Source organism: Phoenix dactylifera, chromosome 2 (genome assembly GCF_051530095.1).
Source record: "Phoenix dactylifera cultivar Ajwa chromosome 2, Ajwa_hap1_PhDact_Kaust_v1.1, whole genome shotgun sequence".
Classification (NCBI taxonomy): Eukaryota; Viridiplantae; Streptophyta; class Magnoliopsida; order Arecales; family Arecaceae; genus Phoenix; species Phoenix dactylifera.
Window position 1 is genome coordinate 50,823,976 of NC_143191.1, and position 19,759 is coordinate 50,843,734.

General features: G+C 36.6%; 1 pseudogene across 1 annotated transcript; it reads right to left on the reverse strand.

The window, feature by feature from the left end:
• Positions 1 to 7,242: 7,242 nt before the first annotated feature.
• On the reverse strand, positions 7,243 to 19,207 carry LOC103723515 (pentatricopeptide repeat-containing protein At4g35850, mitochondrial-like; annotated as a pseudogene). Its single transcript, XR_016398956.1, has 14 exons — positions 19,161 to 19,207; positions 18,920 to 19,061; positions 18,671 to 18,833; positions 18,440 to 18,505; positions 18,165 to 18,262; positions 17,718 to 17,835; positions 17,422 to 17,628; positions 13,719 to 13,795; positions 12,050 to 12,101; positions 11,647 to 11,715; positions 9,615 to 9,680; positions 9,454 to 9,531; positions 9,001 to 9,102; positions 7,243 to 8,729 (listed from the first exon to the last, which is right to left on the reverse strand). The product of XR_016398956.1 is annotated as a pentatricopeptide repeat-containing protein At4g35850, mitochondrial-like (transcript).
• Positions 19,208 to 19,759: the final 552 nt, after the last annotated feature.

The following is a 19,759-nucleotide window of genomic DNA, read 5'->3' on the forward strand; positions in this document are numbered from 1 at the left end:
GCTTGCACTTCACATGGCTAATGGAAGCAGGTAATTGTGACCAAGGCGATGAATTTATTCATCTGAATAACTGATACCTGTGTCTAAGGGCACATTTTGATGACAAGATTTGTACAGGTGTGGTACTCTTTTAAACTACCAAAAGTGCTGCAAATCTGTTTGCTTTATCATATATATATATATATATATGAAGGATGCGGGATGACCGATCTTTTATAGGATGTTATCTTATGTGAAATGGAATCATGCATGAAAGGAGGGGGTGGGGGAGGAAGAGAGAGGGGAGGAAAAAAAAAAGGGGGCTAAGTGTCGGAACAGAGCAAAAGCTTGAAAATTATGCATGTTGAACAAATACCTCTTTCTCCAGCTTGAGACTACTGTTTTCAAAAAAAAAAAAAAAGTATGTATTTTCTCTTTTACATTTTTCCTTTGAAATTAAGAGAACAAAAAAAAAATCCTCTAAAACATGTCCGCCTTAGTTCAATTTACATGGTTAATTCTAAACTATAAAATATTTGGTTAATTCTAGGCTTTGAAAATTAGCCCTCCTGTTAGATTCCTAGCATGGTCTAAACCAATGACATGCCACTAAACATAAAAAGTCAATTTCCAAGAAAGGAAACTTACCTTGTTACCCAAAAAAAGACAGGAAACTTACTTCTCAGAGTCTACGATCTAGCAAGCATTGGGAAAGCTTTCATAGATCTTCTAAATTTTGAAAGAATTCATAACGAGACAAGTAAAAAAAAAAGATGGCAAGATTTTGAAGGAACCACATCCATGTGAGATATGCTATTGTTGGTGCCAGGCCCAAACAACAACACCCAAAGAAACCAAAATAAGGAGCTGAAGAGGGGAAGCAAAAGATAACAATCAGAGGTAAATCATGAGAAAAGCCAAATCAACAATATCCCCATGAAGGACATCACAAAAATATACAAGTAGTTTTCTTCTTCGATGCTTGCTTAGTTGAAAGCTCCTTTGGCAACACAAACAAGAAAACAAAATAAATGAGCCCTCATCAACTATATGCATGATTAAGCTTAAACCATGGTGATTACATAAAACATGCAAGCCCCCACCAGAGAAACACCCTTCCATTCAACGAAGTGATTGAAATGAAGGAAAAAATTTAGTATGGACACAAACTAATTCAATGTCAAAGAACACTTCAAATGCTACTAAAAAGGCAAATATCTAAGGATAGCCAGAAGCCAAACAGGTCTCCCAGAATAGCCGGTCCTCTTCAGCAGAATCCACCACCTCTTCCTCCTCTAATGCCGTCACCTCCCCTGGCGACCATGTCATCACTCTTTCGTGCTCCATGTTAGCATCATCATCGATAACAACATCAACACCATCATCAACACCATCATCAACACCATCATCATCATCATCATCATCATCATCATCATTGCTGAAGTTGTTGTGATCGGTGTGGACGTTGTCATGTGGGTCATGGATGCATGACTCGGTGTCATCTTCATCGGCTGCTGCGTCTTCCTCCATGGTTAGGATGGCGCGGCCGGTGAGGGGATCCAAGTCGGCCTCCGAGTCGCCGCTGGCTTCCATTGCCGGTCACCAGGAGTAAATGGCTCAGCTCTTGATGGAGTCAGAACATGTAATGGCTTTAAGGGGCAGAGATGGCCATGGTTGATGTGATGGGAAGAGTGACCCAGAAGAATGGAGAAGTCCACCAATGCCTTCTATTTGCCTACATACATATGCGGAGTACGCTGTGAAGAGTTACAAGAAGCTTTGTGGAAAACAATGATGCAAGATAACAAGGAAATAATTGTTAGAAAAAAAAAATGTTATTATTTATTTTTTTATAAAGAAAAGCAACTATAGAAGCATATTTAATAGAATTATCCAGTTCAGACATTTAAAAAGAATAATACCTCATAATTTAAATCATGTGGAGGAGGGAGGAATTCAGTGGGCCACAACTCAGTTTACTCTCTCTCTATATTTCACCAAACTAGATTTCATATGAGCAAATATGGTGGAGGGTTGCGATGCTGAACTATTTTAATAGCTAATCAAGTCTAATTCGAGTTTAATTTCAAACCAAGCCAAAAATGATGAGTCCATTTCAATTTAGGTGGGGCCAATCAGGCTCAGTTCGAGCTCAAGCCAAGCTTGATTCAAGTTTGGTTCAAGCTCGATCTTTCTTTCTATCATTTCTTAAAACAAAGGTGGCAATTTTTTTCCGAGAGAAAGAGATAAAGGAGGAGATCCAATTACACTGTAATAACCCATCCAAAGTTTTTTCAGATGTACTAAGAAAGAACTGACCCCAGAACCTGTAGCTGCCAAGCAAAGGGTTGCAGGTAGGCCCCAATTACAACTAAAGATGGCATTTAATTATTTAACTAGATCTAATGGTTGATTATATAATAATAACTTAAATATATCAGATATAAAGTTTTAGTTTAAGTCTCATCAAGCCAATTCTGATCAAATTGGATTCGTATCGATTCAACTCGAACTGGATTTCAAGCTTATGTTAGAGTTCAAGATCAGTTGAATAACATTTGAATGAAACCCAATTTATACTTATTTAAACTTCAAGTTAAGCTGCTCAAATCAGTTCTGCCCTATCATAGAGAGAGCAGAATCTAAACCCTTATTTGTTTACAGGAAAAAAAGGTAAAAAATTAATTCTGTCTTGCATAGCCAGTAAAAGAAATATTTAGCTTCATCTAAAGCGAAAAAGAATTGTTAATGAAAACATTATTCACTGGGGATTGGGATCCTTATCCTAACAAAGATATAGTTCCCGACCAATCTGAACCTTTAAATCTCACCTTTCTGAAAAGAGCACTTGTAAGCTTAAGAAGAACCTCAAAAAAGGTTGCCCAGATGAAGTGTAGTTTCCTGTTTCTTGGACTTCCATTAGCACCTTTTGAAAGCTACATATGACCTTTATGACCTTTTTTTCTCTGAGATTGCTTTGTTACTAAAGCATGAGACATGCTTTAGTGACACAAAAATCTTGTACAAAAAAGTTACAAATAACTCATGCTTTTGCAGCAAAGAGATCTGAAGGTGAAAAGTTATATAGCTGATAGATGCACAGAGTTAGTTGAATCATAGATTCATAGCTAACACATAAACTGCAAGTCCTCCAGAATCCTAGTTGTGAGAATTACCTTTGCAAATCCTATATGAGGACTTTGGTCATACCAAAATCTGAACCAAAATTATCTCCTCTGGATAAATATATTGCTGTCCAAAAGAAACCGGCCTATAATATTTCTTTCTAAAAAGAGGTGACTTTGGAGAGGTATTTTTTTTTCTTATCTGTATCATTGCATTTCTAACAGGAGCTAAAAAAACAAAGACCCATGTCAATGACCACATCATAGATTGGCAACCCTGGTGCCATCAGACCAAATTTATGTGGTACACATCATAATCAGAAGAGTGTGAATTGACGAGAGTTCTTGCGCAATAAATTATTTCTAGTAGTTGTAGCAACCCAAGACCTCACCCAAAATAGCTAGTCGTAAAGTATTATTTGGGTTCCTTGATTTGTATAAGTACTCAAGATCTATCCAGCGAATAACTGATGTGGGACTAAACACATACCCGCACGGATCCTTACATACTCCCCTCGCTCAAGCCCTGACGTCCTCATTGGGCTAAGAGTTTTAAATCCATTCAAATCTAATCACAAACATCACGATCAGTTTATGGTCATCCCCAATGGATCTGTACTGCAGTGTCCCCTAGTCCACATAGATTATGGACTAGATCCACTTTGATACCATTTATAACAACTCAGGACCTCACCCAAAATGGATAGCCGAAAAGTATTATTTGGGTTCTTTAGTCCCGTATAAGTACCCAATATCTTCTCGGCGAATAACTGATGTAGGACTAAACACACGTCTATAGTCTATGTGGACTATAGGATACTGCAGCACGGGTTAATGGAGGCTAACCACGAGCCTATCGTAGTGCATATGATTAGATTTGAATGAATTTGAACCCTTAGCTTAACGAGGATGTCAGGGGTTAAACGAAGGAAGTATGTGAGGACCCGTGCGGGCGTGTGTTTAATCCCATGTCGGTTATTTGCCGAGGAGATTTTGGGTACCTGTACAGAACTAAAGAATTCAAATAATACTTTCCAACGAGCCATTTTGGGTGAAGTCCTGTGTTGTTACAGTAGTGATAATTTATTACCTTTTTCAAGTATTTAGACTTCGATAATTATAATACCGCTAGATAGATTTAAAGAAATCAAAGATTCTACAATGAAAAGGATTTTGGTTGCAGATGCCAAGGGTCACTGCTCGTCCATAACAATGATAGTTGGCAAAGTATGGAAGCACCTAAAACTGCATATAGGACACCTAGCAAGTCCAACAAGAGTTGTGTAGATCCACCGCATTCATAGCTGGATATAGTAACAGAGGAGTCTCCTTGGAGTCCCCACTAGCTAGGCTTCGGAATTAATTCTTAGGTTTTACACCATGCTGCTGAGATGCAACTAGGGTTTCTCGGTAACCTTAGAGACTTAAAAAAAAAATCTAAATGAGATTCTTTTTCTATTTAACATAAGTTTCTGATCAATTAAATGTGGGTAGAGTTGTATAACTAATAAAAGTTAGGTTAACATGCTTTTGGAGCGTTTTGGTTCCAAATTCTTCCCGGTCGAAATCAATAAAGGATCTTTCAGAATAAAAACCGAGATCTTGACCTATGATGTACATAAATGTTTAGAAACAAAAAGTCACAAATTTTTAAAATTTTCTACTCATGCATCAAATGAAAATAAAATTGACATCTTCAATAATATGATAGCATGCTGTAGTTTGATCTTTAGCTTATGAACGTGCAAATTAACTGCAATTCTATATCGAATTAATATTTTAGATCTACAAATTAAATAGCTTATGCTATATTTCTGCTCACTAATTATATTACTATCGTTGTTTCTTGCTGACCGTATGCATAAGTAGGAGATCTCAAAAATTCATGATTTTTTATTTCTATATATTTTATGTCATAGAACATGACCAATAGAACAGATTTGGTTTTTGAGGGGACTTTTAATGATTTCCACTAGAAAATATTTGGAGCCAAATACTAAAAAGTATTTCAGCCTAACTAAGAAATACTTGTTATATATCATAGTCTCTACCAAGAAATTTCCTCTAATTAGGTTTGTAGCGAACTTATTATGTCGGGGTACGGGACGCATCAACGAGCTTAATTTCCTGGTTAATCTAAGGTGAGATCATCTAGCTATGTCACAGTTATCTGATCAGGTTATCTGATCCAATTAGCTCCATGGTTTTACTTCTGGAAATTGATATGCTTTGGAAGCCTTATACCTTATCAACCAAATAACCGTACAAAAATGAATGTTTAATTTAATACAGTTAAGCCCCTTTATAGCAGTTGTCTAACATGATACTACTAAGATCGAGTATAACCACTTCTCTGCTAAAATAATTGTTTTCTTAAAATCTCTGAAACATAACACTATCAGCTTTTAACAGTATATTCAGCTGAAAAGAGAAACCAAACACACATTCCAACAAGTTCTATATAACCATTTAATTAGCTTATCAGCAAAATTACTGATCTTGTTATGAGTATTGACAGCCAAGATTAATTTCTTTGAAACTTTAATCTCAAAAAATAAAAATAATAAAAAAAAAACAAAGGATTCTTTGAGACCTGACTATAGAGTACTCTACATAAACTTTTTCTAATTTAAATTTAGGTTTTTTTTGTATGAATATCCTCCTAAATATCGAATTTTATATTAATATCCTTCTAAAATTGATATTTGCATGTATACCCTCGCAAAATACTTGTTTTCTTGTTCTATCCTTTTTTATCTTTTTTTCGCATATGTACCCACGTCATCTAACACCATTAAAAAATTAATGGTTTCAAATTAAAATGACTAAAATATCCTTAATGGATAAATGTGAAAAAAAAAATATTTATAAGGCGATTACGATGGAGGACAAAAAAAAGTAATTTCAAAATTTTATTTTATTTTTAATTAAAATAAATATGATTTTTATTAACGGTGTTAGAGAACCATTGTATTGAAGTATTTGTACAAAAACAGTATTTTATGAGGGTACAGAAATAAATATAAATTTAAGAGGGTATTCACGTATATTTAAATTTTTAGAAGGATATTTATACAAAAAAACCCTTTAAATTTTTGATATTTGTACCTAAAAGGTTTTCGTAGTAGGAAAAAAAAAAGAGAGGCAAGATTAGGCAAAGTGGGTGAAACAGTAGGTAGATAGGCAGGTTCTGGTAGTATTGCCAACGTGAATGCTGATGACTTAAAAATGAGGAAACGGTGACAATGGATATGGCCATATGGGATTGCGAACAGTGGTCCATGGGAGCCGCCCTTCTAGAAGAAGCTCAAGAGATGCCAACCAAGACAAGCAATAATGGAGGAAAAGCAAACGGACTCTTCTTTTTCTTCTGGAATTGCTTGTAGAAGAAAGCATTGGAGAAGGTGAAGTGGACCCTAGAATTCTAGTTGCCTTGGAAGGACAGTGGTCAAAGGTAATCATGGATTATACTATCTGAATCATGCTTTTCCAACATGATCATCAGCTTACTTTGTTAAAAACTAGCATGGCATTTGAGAAAAATGAGATTCGGATGGATGGATATCATGAATAGTACATGACTATGATTCAAGCACTCCTTTGTAACTCCTTCAATATGAAGCCTTTTCTCCAGTGACAAGGTATCCAAACATAGCCTTGTACTAGGATGCTACAACCAAAGAGAAAAAATTGATGCATGCTTTATAAAACATGACCATCATGATGGTTTGACACTTTTCTAATCATGTTGTAAATTATAAATAAATGGCATATGAATCACGGTCGCCGTCCGTGTTTAGTGTTAATTACAAAATGGCCTATGTATGCTTTGTAACCAAGTGATTGGAGAAACAAGACACTGATTATTAAAAGTTCTTACTTGCTAAATTGACCTAGTTACTGTAAAAAGGCATAGAGTACGAAATACTAGAATTTTGAAATCATGATGAATCGTAGTTTTTCATGGTAGAACATGCTTTGATTTGGATATGATGCAATGATATATTCCAGCCAGTAGTTTAGCTCTTGTTCTTGGATTAGGTCAAATATCAGCCTAGGGGAAAGTTGGGCAAAACTGACAGGCATTGGCATGACTAGATATAACCGAGATATCAATTTGATCTTCATAAACTTAGAGCCAAACCCAAACTCTACCTGGAACCATCAAGAAATTTGGTCTTGTTATGGGACTGAATATGAGACCCCCACTAGAATTTCTACAAGGGACAGGCTGAATATGAGAGGAAAGAATAAGAGGAGAGAGAAGAATAAAGAGACCGATGCTTCCTTTGATAACTGTATGAGGAAGACTAATCAGATTTTAGGTCATAATATTGTCCCCAACCCATCATTCCCCAGTGTTTTAATGGATGTAGCCAGCTTCTCAATCTTACTGCCAGATGAGAAAGAGCCAAACATGAAGCTGCAACACCTTTATGTTCTGCCATGCTCACTGCTTGAGCCATAAGAGTTGCTAGCTCGTGTCATATATAACCTCTTTAATTTTCAAGGCCAGATAAAATCTAACTCTGGCCATTTTCAAGAAGCTCTTACAAATGGGCAACATCTGAAGATGCTTCTAATCACATATAAGGCTTGAAAAGAATCAAGTATAACCAACTGGAGACAATGGAGCCTAAAGAAACCCATCAACAAAGCATTCCCTTAACCATTCCTTTGCGATTATAATCGCCAGGTTCCACTTCAGGAGTTGTCAGTTTTTCAGTTCCTATGTTACCAAAAAGAAGTGATTATAGGACTACATGAGAAAGCAGCTATTTTTAATTGGCTGTGCCTGTGATAATATATAGATAATGCTTCTTGCAAAACTTCCACGAGGTTCACATTGCAATTATGTATTAATTGCCTGCAGGGGACGAAGATCATCACCTAAATCTTCAGGAATTATTAGCAGATCACAGAAAGACATAAAACCCAAGAATCACTTTAGCTATCAGCATAGAATTCTTTTTTTATCCTTTCTTTTATTCTTTTTGCATTGAAATGAGCATAGGATTCTAGATTGACCACAATTCAGCAAAACTGTGGAACAAAAGCTGCTGGCCCTACCACTGCCAGGTCAGTGCAATATGAGAAATAATGCAATCAGGAGCTTAAATGCTAGTACAGTTGCCAACAGTCCTAGTTTAGCTGGTTTTCATCTCCCTCCACTTGGACGAGATCCACTGTTCAAGGTTCAAACCATGGTGGTGGCATTCCCCCCACATTTCTCACTAAAAGAAAAAAAAATGCTAGTAAAGTTATCTTTGTTACAATTAAAAATAACCATCAAGTTGTTGCTCTATAGAAGACTATGTAAATTAATTTTTTTATCTATAATTTAACACTAAAATTGTGCTCTGTTCTGAATATCTTGTACAAGTAGACCTCATTCATATTACAATGTTACTTTCGGTAGCCTCTAACTGAAGATGACTGCACCTGTAAAGCTAAGAAGCACTGCACCCAAATAACATACAGGGAAGAGAAGGGGGTCCCTGAAAGCAGACTGCAAAATACTGGTCCACTCTAAGCATTTCTTCTTCCTCCAAATCTAAGCCTGAGATTATCGAGCGTGCGTGAAACCATCAGAAGCTGTGGATCATCTACTGGTATCTCCCGTTGCTGGAATAAAGAAAAAGCATCCGATATTTTCTCAAGGCACTATAGACAGTGTGTTCTGTATAGGAATCTATCATCTTAAGAAAATGGCATATAACAATGGTGCGTCCAGTCATATGTTGACCATTTTAAGGCCAGTTTGACATATTAGGCTGTAAAATCATATGCATGCATCTATTAGAAAATAAACTCTCTGTATATCGTTTGTCTACTTGTTCCACAACGACTCAACTATGTTGAAGCATCGTATGCAACAGTAGAAGGAAAACAGTACCTTCAAACCCTCGTGGTAGGCCTCCACCACAGGAAGAGAAGGATCAATCTTGCGGCTTTGTAATAGATCCCATATATAATTGGCAGTGGTGTATCCACCCATCTGCACACAGTTAACAGCTTAATGTATTACTAGAGTTCATGAAAGTACCAGTTTCGAGCTCTACAACATTCCATTACAGAGCAACTAAATACAAACAGATCAATTATTTAATGTAATCCCTTTTTTGAAAAACCTTCTAGACATCCAATATTACATGCAGTTAGTTTACCTAACAGAAACCTTCAATGCATTCAGCACCACTTCACGACAGCCAACAGTCAGATTTGGCGCAAAAATTCTCAGGATAATATGATCATGAACTCTAAAGAAATAAAAACTATATCTTGGAAGAAACAAAAGCAGGAAAATCACTACCTTTTTTGGTAATCAGAATTATATCCATCTGCTTACCTTTTCACCTGCAGCTGCCAGGAGGAGATCGCTTCCCATCTTGGGATTCAAGAAAAATCCTATTGCATTCATTTTTCCCTGAGATCGTAAAATGTAATATGCAAGCCTAGTAAATTTGATAGAAGTAACAAGCAGACTCAAAGATCAGAGGAATCAATTACCAGGGTATCTTGTGCAAGTTGCATCCCTTGAGGAGTATAACCAACCATTGCTCCATCAACTAATGTCTATGGAATCCGAGGTACAAGAAATTAACACAAACAATCTTTCAAGTATTATGAAGCAGATCATTCAAGCAGAAAATCAACTTTGTGCAAAATTTGGTTGCAACATGAAGAGCAACACAGGAAACTAGACCACAAGAAGATCATAAAACACTAGTAAAGAGGGAATTGAAACATCTTCTTTCTTCTTCCTCTCCTTTTTTTTTTTATAAATTTAGCTTTTTTATCTCCTTCCCTTCCATTTTCCCTCTATTAATTTTGGAAGAAAAACAAGATTCTAATTGAAAATGTTGCACATCTCTCAATGAACATATCTACATATCATGTCCAAGATTACATTCCACAAGCTGTAAATGATTTCAGAAAGATGGAAACGGATAAATATTACTCTTGCAGAGAACTTCCTTAGTCAACCATGTAAAACAATCTATTTCAATATTACAATTTCTTCAAATAATAGCAAACTAAAAGGATTGATTTGACAATGTTGAATTTCAATAACTATGACTAAAATATTAGCAAAAAATCAATAGTGAAGCAGATAATTATTAATCACACAAGCTATGTGACTATGCTACCCAACTCATCGTTGAGTTGATATGGGGGTATGGCATCCGCCTCGTTGAGAGGAAACCCAAAGTTCAAATCCCCAAGAATGTACTTCAAGCATTTTGAGCTTAGGTGTTGTGGATCTTGATGGAAATTCAAGTAATGGAAAGGTCAAACATGACTTGATGGTCTGGAAACAGGTGGTACAAATGCCTAAACAAGCAGAACTTAGGGCTATTTTGACCTGAAACTGTTAGACTAACTTCACCCACCTAAGTGTTCCATGGTTCAAGTTTTGGTCAAGAATGGCAAACCCATCAACAGGTCAGGTCAAGCTTAAGCTAAGGTACTTTGTCATGTCAGGTTACTACATACTTTTTTACGAATATGTTATTAAAGATCAGTAAGTAAGGCTGCATATGGGTTGGGTCAAACTAGGGCATGCATGACCCCAACCTCACCTGAACCAATTTCATATTTGGGTCATGATTTTAGACCCGCCAATCCATTACCTAATTGCGTCAGGTGGGACCAGATCTACAGAAAGAACTATAGACCAGCAGGTTGTTCAAGTAGGGTCGAGATCAAGTATGACCTAGACGCAACCCAAAATGACTAGGTTCGGTTAGGTTTGCTGTTCAAGTCAACCATCTAGCTATTCTTTCCCAGCTAAAATATAATATTGATATTTAAATATAAAATCATTAAAAAAATAAAACTAAAAAGAGCGAACTGAAACTTGAAATTTCATTCAAAAACCTTTTAAATTTTATCCAAGTAATTTACCATTCTTAAATTTACAAACTGTAATTATATATATATAGATAGATAGATGTACTTAAGGACATTACAAATTAGAATCCACCAAAACAAATAATGAAATATTCATATTTAAATATAATTAAACAAAAAATAAAAGAGAGATACAGTTGTTGACATGAAAAAGAGAAAATAGTTTGAATGAAAGTTTACTCGATGAATTAGGAAAGATATTCAAAAGTGAAGGAGAAGGTGTATATGATTCGGATTTTTAGATTGGGTCAGGTCGGGCCCATTTTTTATTGGCCAAATTAGATCCGGATGATGTATGGGTCGGATCGGGCTAGGTCAGTTGAAACTACACGACCTAGATCCGAACCAGAATTTAGATGGGATCCATTTTTTAAACCCGACCTAGCCCATTGGTCTTCTAATACACATCAGATTGGGTCTAATCAGGCAGGGGCTAAGTTGGGTCACGGGTTGACTCAACCCATTTGCAGCCCTAAAGAAGATGCTAATCTATAATCCAAAAAAACACTTTAATCTCCTTTTCCTCTCCAAATCTACCAACCTCCCTTCAACTACACCTCTCCTCTCCTTTTCTCTCCTCCCCTCACCTTTGGTTCCCTCTCTCCTATAACTCGCTCTATTCTTCTACCTTCTCTCCACTCCCATCCTCCAACCTCTCCTCCCCTTCAACCTTCCTCTTCTTCTCAACACCTCTTCCCTACCCATCAGCCCAAGTCACATTACCTCCATGGTACCTCATTGACTCTTATGTCCTTGTTATCAACTTTTTCCCTATGCTTTATTGTCATTCTTTGCCCTCCACCACAACTTGGTCACTCACTGTTGCCAATCTCCCCTCCATAGCCTGTCAATTGCAGTTCATGGCCTGCACTGTTGCAGCGCACTCTATTGTCATACTTCGATCACCCCTACAACTTTCTCACCTACTGTTGCCCCTCACCCATCTGCAGCCCACCGCTTGTAGTTCGTGATCTGTTACCTCATGGTAGATCATCTCCATTACAGTTGCTTATCACTCCACTGCAACCCACTGCCCCACCACCATCAATGGGCCCCTTCTCTGCTGCATTCTCGCTCTCCTCCCTACTTACCCAGGTCAGGTTCCAGTTAATCAAATTTACCTGCCAAGAAGTTTGATGGAGGAAGCATGATCAGTTGGCATGTGAAGTCAGGTTCAGATCAGGCTGATTGGACCTTGGTAATAGAGGCTAACTGAAACCCATCCATTGCAATCCCTAGTTCATACAAATGAAGGGTCAAAGTTGAGTACTTTATCCGGATGAATTGGATCCAAACCAAACTGTAACTAGCATAGATGAAGCAGTTGCAAGCACAAATGACATATGTCAAGTTCATATGCCAATTCTAATTTAACCTATATGGCCAATTGGCCAAAGTCTTAGGTCTCGATTTATGATCTTTGGACATATCATGTAAAAATGGCATAAGCCTCATGAGTTGCAGCAAGTAAAGGCTCACATATGCCCATGGCCTGTTCAAACAACAAAAAACTTATGTTCTGGCATTCTTCCATCATAAGTTGCCAATGTGCATACTGCATAGTACTATCATAGAATATTCCCGTTTTCTCACATGTGCTTATTTATCAGAATTTAGGATATCTGATCCTATTTTTCTTTATTTATCTTTTTGCATGTTTCTAGATTTTCTATGGAATTATTTGTCACATTTGGATTTTCTTTGATTTTTTGAATTATTTCAAGCACTCGAAATTGTTTCCCCTCACTAATAGTAAGATGTTAGTAAATCTTAAAACATGTTAGATTTCTATAGATGAAGTGATTCTGACATAGCTTGACTTTTGATAATGAGAAAAGGAGAGTTGAGACAGCTGGTAGGAAAAGATCCACTTGTACTAACTTCTAAACAAAATGTAAGATAAAATGTGAACCAAGAGAAGAAGGTGAGATAATGCATTAAAAAAGTTGATTATGAATTGATTATTTCAGCTATTTTAAAAAATTAATAAAATTATTTTAAATTTAGAATCTTTAGCAACTATATGCCTCTACACATGCACTATAACTACTGTTAACAAAAAAAGTTTGTAGAACTCAATGGGCATATAGCATGGGAATGGATCATATTATAGGAGCTAAAATTTTAAAATAGAGTGCTCTGCTCTGAGACTGAGAAAATCGAGCAGATCAGTGAGCTATGGTACCCAACCTAAACAAAACAACCAATGGACTCCGAACCCAACCCAATTTCACAGATAGACCAGATCTCACCCAATGTTTGGAGTTGGGCTGAATCAGGCCGTCGCAAACTATTAGTATGTGATGGGGAATGAGGCTGCAAAGCGACTGAGTTGGTAAAGCTGCTAGCTATTGAATACTAGCAAATTGATAAACTGAAACATTACCTGGTCTGCAATTATCTTAAAGTCGTATCACTTCGTATAACTGATTCTATTTGCAAGGTAAAATAAGGAGGCATAGCTCTAACTACAGGATACTTCTGTACTCATATTACCACACAAAAAAAAAAGAGTGATACTAATACATCAACCAATGTAAACACTGAGATTACATTCTCTTGCATCAGACGAAAACACACCACAACAAAGTCCAGCATAAGTTTAACCATTAAGGATGTTGCAGGATCCTTGATAAAGAACATATAAATCTACAAGCTAGAAGTAACTCTACAAAACAAGGCATCTAAATGAAAAAATACCTCAGTGCTTGCATGACAATGAAGACATCATAAGAATAGCCATCTCTTTTAAGCATTTCAAGAATTGTTTCCATTGTCTGCAGAAAGAATAGAAAGCAGGAGTCAGTTAACAACTCCTGATGCAATACATGAATTGATATTTATGAGCTGTGGTCATATAGTCCACTATACACTGAATTCATGCTCCCTCAATTATTTTTTTGTAATAACAAGATAAAATTCAATTAATAACCAACAGTTCAATAATCAGCCATCAAGAATTAACATTTCAATTACAGTCTACAGTTTCACGAATACTAATACTATAAAGCTAAGAAACAAGGCAAGGGAAAGTCCTTATTGATCAAATAACCACTCCCATTAAATCAAGGAAACAATTAAATTATAACGTAACAATAAAGCCAAATCAAAAGCATCATCAAGCTACATGTTAATTATGTTAGCCAGTTGTCATAACAAGATCATATTAGCTATATAATTAAAATCTATGTTACAATGAATGAGGTTTCACTTAACAAATATAACAACATTCACAGGCATAAACATGGCAATAAATTACATGGAAAAGAAGTCAGTAAAATGATCGACAAAAGTGCGAGGAACCACAAAGTCCGGTATTGAGTCCCACATCGGATATTTGCTAAGGTGGTATTGGGTGCTTAAGCAAAACCAAGGACCCCAATCAATAACCTTCTAGCTATCCCTTTTTAGGAAAGCTTCTGGGTTATCACAAATGGTATCAAAGCCAACCCAGCCTACAGCTTATGCGTGGCTAGGAGGCACTGCAACATGGGCCTTTTTGGAGCAAACCAGGAGATGATAGTAGTGTTTCTAATTGGACCCTTCCCCCTAGAAAGGGCACTAGGGCTTAAAGAAGAAAAGTACATCAGAACCTGCACGAGCATGTGTTTAGCTCATCGGATGCATTTGGGAGGTCTTGGGTACTTAAGTAAGGTCAATGACCCCAACGAGTAACCTTCTACTAACCTTTCTTGAGTGTTCTACACCATTACAAAAAGTAAGTTGATCAAAATGTGAATATCAGGTCAAGATTATATGTTATACATTAATTAATATTGTAAAGAAAGTTTAACCCCCATCCTTACAATCATAATGATTAATGAACAATTTGATGATATGGTTTAGAAAGTCAAAGGGAATACATTTATGTGAGAGAAAGATAATTCAAATGTCAAAGGGAACATATTTAATTTGAGAGCAAGATAAGTCAAATGACAAAGGGAATACATTAGTGTGAGAGCAAGATAAGTCAAATGGCTTGATAATCATAAATAAGAGTCGCAATTTTTTATAGGAAAAGATGTTCCAAGCCTTAAACCAACTCAAATATTTAAATTTACCAAAGAAATTAATGGAAGAACTACATGGATTTTCAGCAAGCCTAGAATAAAATATCAGAGATAAATAATTTCTCTAGACACAGGCATTTCCATCATTTGGAGAATCAAAAAACCTATATGACAAGGCTCCATGATACTTGTTTATCAGTGCAAGATTGACATATCCATGACATGTATTTAAGATGTAGATACAAGGTAATTTTGATCACGCTTTCAAAATGCTCTGTTAGGAGATCTTGGGTCTAAGGTCAGGGAAAGTATGCCTAGCTTGAGTTCAGCGACAAGCATGTGGATGCAAGTCATTGGCTGCAATTTTGATCCACGAGCAACAATCATGGTCAAAAATAAGGTTCGTCGTCTCAGTACCGAACCCCGTATTAGTGCCACACTAACATAATATCGGTATGGTACAGTACGAAATTTTTTTGGCATACCGAGTGCCGGTACGCCATCCGTACTGGATACCGGTACCGAACTGGAATGGTACGGTATGCTCCATACCGCCTGATTTGGACCGGAACTGTGTACCTTGGTCAAAAACTAGCAACACACCATGTATCTTGTACTTATTAATAGCAGCCAAAAGATTATGTCATGAAAAAAAATATGATGAATGAGGAGACAGTTATTTGATTAGATTTCAAGCATATCAAGAATCACGCAAATTTAAGTTTAAATAGAAAGTAATAGACGAACATTATAGTGCTCAAGGCTGATAGTCAAAACACCAATAGTTAGGACATAGGAGTTTGGCGTCGTGAGCCGATTACAGGCTTATTTATGTAGAACACCAGATGGTTAGGCATTCACTCTTGCAAATTTGAGAGAGAGAGAAGAAATTAATCCGCTTTTGCTATTGTTTTGGACTTTTTTGAGTTTTGTAATTTCAACCAATTTGTTTAGGTCATGGAACACCTTTAAGTTTACTAGTAAAAATACAAAAAAATCTTTAAGCTTTCAAATCAATGGGCAAGATTAGCTTTAGGTTTATTAGACTTGTACTGAGTTTCATCTAGAATAAGCTTTCATTTAGTGTAGGGACTAGGGAGAGTTGAATATCAGGTTCGAATTTAAATAAATCCTTTTATTATAGGTGGGGTTTCGGCATATTTTGAAGTTGAGGACACCAGGTCAGCAGGTCCCCTCTTTCCTCTCTTTTTCTTGCTCCCTCTTCTTCTCTCTATTCTCTTTTCTCTACATCAAAAAATTTGGTGTCAAAGGTTGAAGGCTTAGCCTAAATGGTTCAATATCTTATAGGGATATCAGTTAATGCAAATTCAACCCCTTACAACTACGTTTTGCAGCCCAATAAGATGGATTGTCTATTGAACTATCCAAAATGACCGCAGCATACATAGATCATGTACAAGCAATGAACGTTCTTTGCTAGGCACAAGCATCTTTTGCAAATGCTTCTGCTAGAGCTCCAGAATTTTGTTCCAACTTCCAGAGCCCTTCATTACAGTACCACTAAAATCCTGCACTAGGACGAAGTGATAGCATGAAAGCATCATACCCTACAGCTCAAGCTAAATGTGAATGCTTCTGAATCCAGATTTTAAGATTCAACATGTTTGTGTATCTATCTGAATGTGTACAAGTATGATCTTAACATTGAACCAAACTCTTCCAATAAAAAATGCATAGAACTCGGAAAACAGCCAACTGATACTTACTTAGAAACAAGTTCATGGTAGGCATAACTTTTAAAAGGGGGAAAAAAGTATCTGCATTCCAATATCAGATAAATAAAATTAACCATCACACTATTTAGGCCACCACAGAATACATCTGCATCACTAAATATTGTTCATAAAAATAAAGAACAGAATAATTCTAAGTTTTCAAGTCGCATATTTGACATATTTGACTTTATCGACTTCAGTCATGTAGTTAGGACCAACCACATCAATACAAGAATGAAACCCAATAATTTGTGAAAATTGCATTCAACTTCTCTTACGATCTAATATAGCATATTCTTTTCTGATAGCCTAAAGTATCATCTGTATATGCTTCAGCTACAGCCCAAAGGCCCAAATTATAGAACTCTTAGTTGTACAACCAAATAACTACTTTGGATTATTCAAGCAAAAAATCAAAATAAATGCATTTTCTATAAGCACTCTAAATTATATGCATTATAACCATATAAAAACAAGTCACTGAAAGGGTTTAAGAGGCAAAACTTACAAAAACTAATTACTGCTAAAAACATCTTCTTTTACAGCCCAAGAACTACAGTGCTCAGACTTTGCATAATAACACTATTATTCTAGACACTCTATCCATAATATTGATCAATAACAGGCTCCAGTTTTAAGAAAAGATAAAAATAATACCTCTTTACTCTTTAAATCTGCGCATGCATGTAAAGCTACATAATAAACTGTTAACTATCTGTTTATAAATCCCCGTCTGTGCACATATTCTCCAGTTGGGATATTATACAATTCCTCCTCAGAAACATTCATCATCACATTTTCTCCACTATTACTTGAAGTTTCAATTGATGACCACCCCTTGGATTGCTAGACAAACTCGATGATCTTTTCATTAGAGCACACATTTAGAAAGACATGGAAGCAAATATCAGTAAAGAAGAAGAAGAAGATTTATAACAGCATGAATCACATACTTTTGTAGTAGTCTCCTTGGTGATTGGTAACTTGTTCTTAAATGCAGTTATAAGTCCAGCATAGCAAAATTTGTTTAATCCAAGGCCAGCAGCAGTCATATCACGAACAATTGCATAGCTGTAACATAAATTGATTCAACTTAATGATCAATCGATTTTCAATGCATTTAGATAACCTGAACTTAACAGAGCCTAGATGCATGTACTACAAAATAACACCTGAAATGTACTGCAGTGATATTATGCTTTAGCAAATGGATTCTTAAATTCCATTGCTCGCCTACACTGACAATAAATATTCCACATTCACATAAAAACCAACTACAGAAAAACTATCAATGCAAGGTTATAAGAATTTCCATTCATGTAACAGACTGACAAATTCAAAACAATATTGATAAAATTAAATTAAGATTAAGCGGCATTTAATCACCAATTACAACATACACTTGATCTGTACGTCCAGTTGCTGCACAAGCATTAAGGAGGCAAATGTAAGTCTCTCCTTTCAACTTCACCCCATGCCTCTTCATTTCTTCCAAAAGCTTCGTTATAATTTTTTTTAAAAAAAAATGACTATCAAGTAATAATATAGAAGGTGATAACTGACAAGGGAAAAGAACATCACGATCACTACACCCACCAAGTATTTCCAGATCAGTTTCAAACATTGCTAAACAAGAAAAATTTCAAAAAAAGATGTCAGGCAAAAAACAACACACTTTTTTTGCCGCATCAGAGTTCTTGCATTTCCCACAGGTCGAGATCAAGAAATTGTACAGATTAACCTGCAAAACCAAGAAGGCTTCTTCAAGCCCTTTCCATCCAAGACTCCAACTCTTAAAGCTTCTAAACCTACAAGATTTACGGTCACTTGTGACCAATCCACAACTATATCCAGAATTCACGGTACAATAAAAGATAAAAGGAGCAAATAGGACAGGAGAGCCGACATCGGGGTGCAAGCCCATGGCATTCATCTGGTCGCGGAAGAAGAATCCATCTTGGAGCCGGCTGCATTTCATGGTCCCCACAATAAGAGAGTGGAATGTGTCGCGCACCGGCTGGACGCCGTCGAGCAACATGTCATCGTACGCATCCCTCAGCAAGTAATTCCTGAAGCCCACATTCCACAAAACCGATCAAGAATGAGATCTAAGGGGCAATAAAAGCGAAGGAGGCAAGAAAGATCGGAGCTTTGCCTTCGCTGGGCGATGAGTGAGCTGATGACGGTGTTGTACTCGGAGATGTTGCTGGCGTAGTTCCTCTTCGCGTACTCTGCCGTCTCCGCCGAGAAAGGCCTGGAAGAGTGCTTCAGGAGAGCCAGGGAGCGGCGATTCTGAGCTGTCATGGATCAAAAAAGAGGGGGGAAAAGAGATTTTATGTGAGGGTTGAGCAGAGAGATTGGGGAGATGGAAGGTATTGGATTAGGAATCAATTTACAGGAGAAGATCCGCACGAGATTCATGCCCGGAGGCCGGAGGGGGGGGGGGGGGGAGGCGAGAGAGAGAGAGAGAGAGAGAGAGAGAGAGGCGTTCTTTGTTTTGTAGGGAAGGTGTTTGAGAGAGGGAGGGAGGGCGGGCAGTGGAGGTTGCCTGCGAGGAAAAAGAAGGCAAGCCAACGGTTTTGAGGGGTTTTGGGTTGGGTTTTACACTTGGGACAAGACGCAGGCCCGCGTGATGTTTTTCTGCCCATAGATAAATAGATGAATTTGAAAAATTTAGATTAAAAAAATAATTAGAATAAAGTTAACTAGTCGTCAAACAGATATTTTAGAGAAAAATAAATTAACTAAAACCAAATCATTATTATCATGACTTGTTAGTGATTTAAATTGGACTCTACTTGCACGTTTTAAAATTCATTATCCTAATAAATTAGCTGGAGGTTAGAAATATCTTCCTGTTATATCAAAAAAAAAGAAGTATGCTAAAAATATAAGAAAAGAAGGAGGAGGAGACCAAGCTAAATATAATATGACAAGAAAAAAAAAAAAGAATATATCAAACTTGGAGTGGAAGAAGAGGAAAGAGATTGATTTT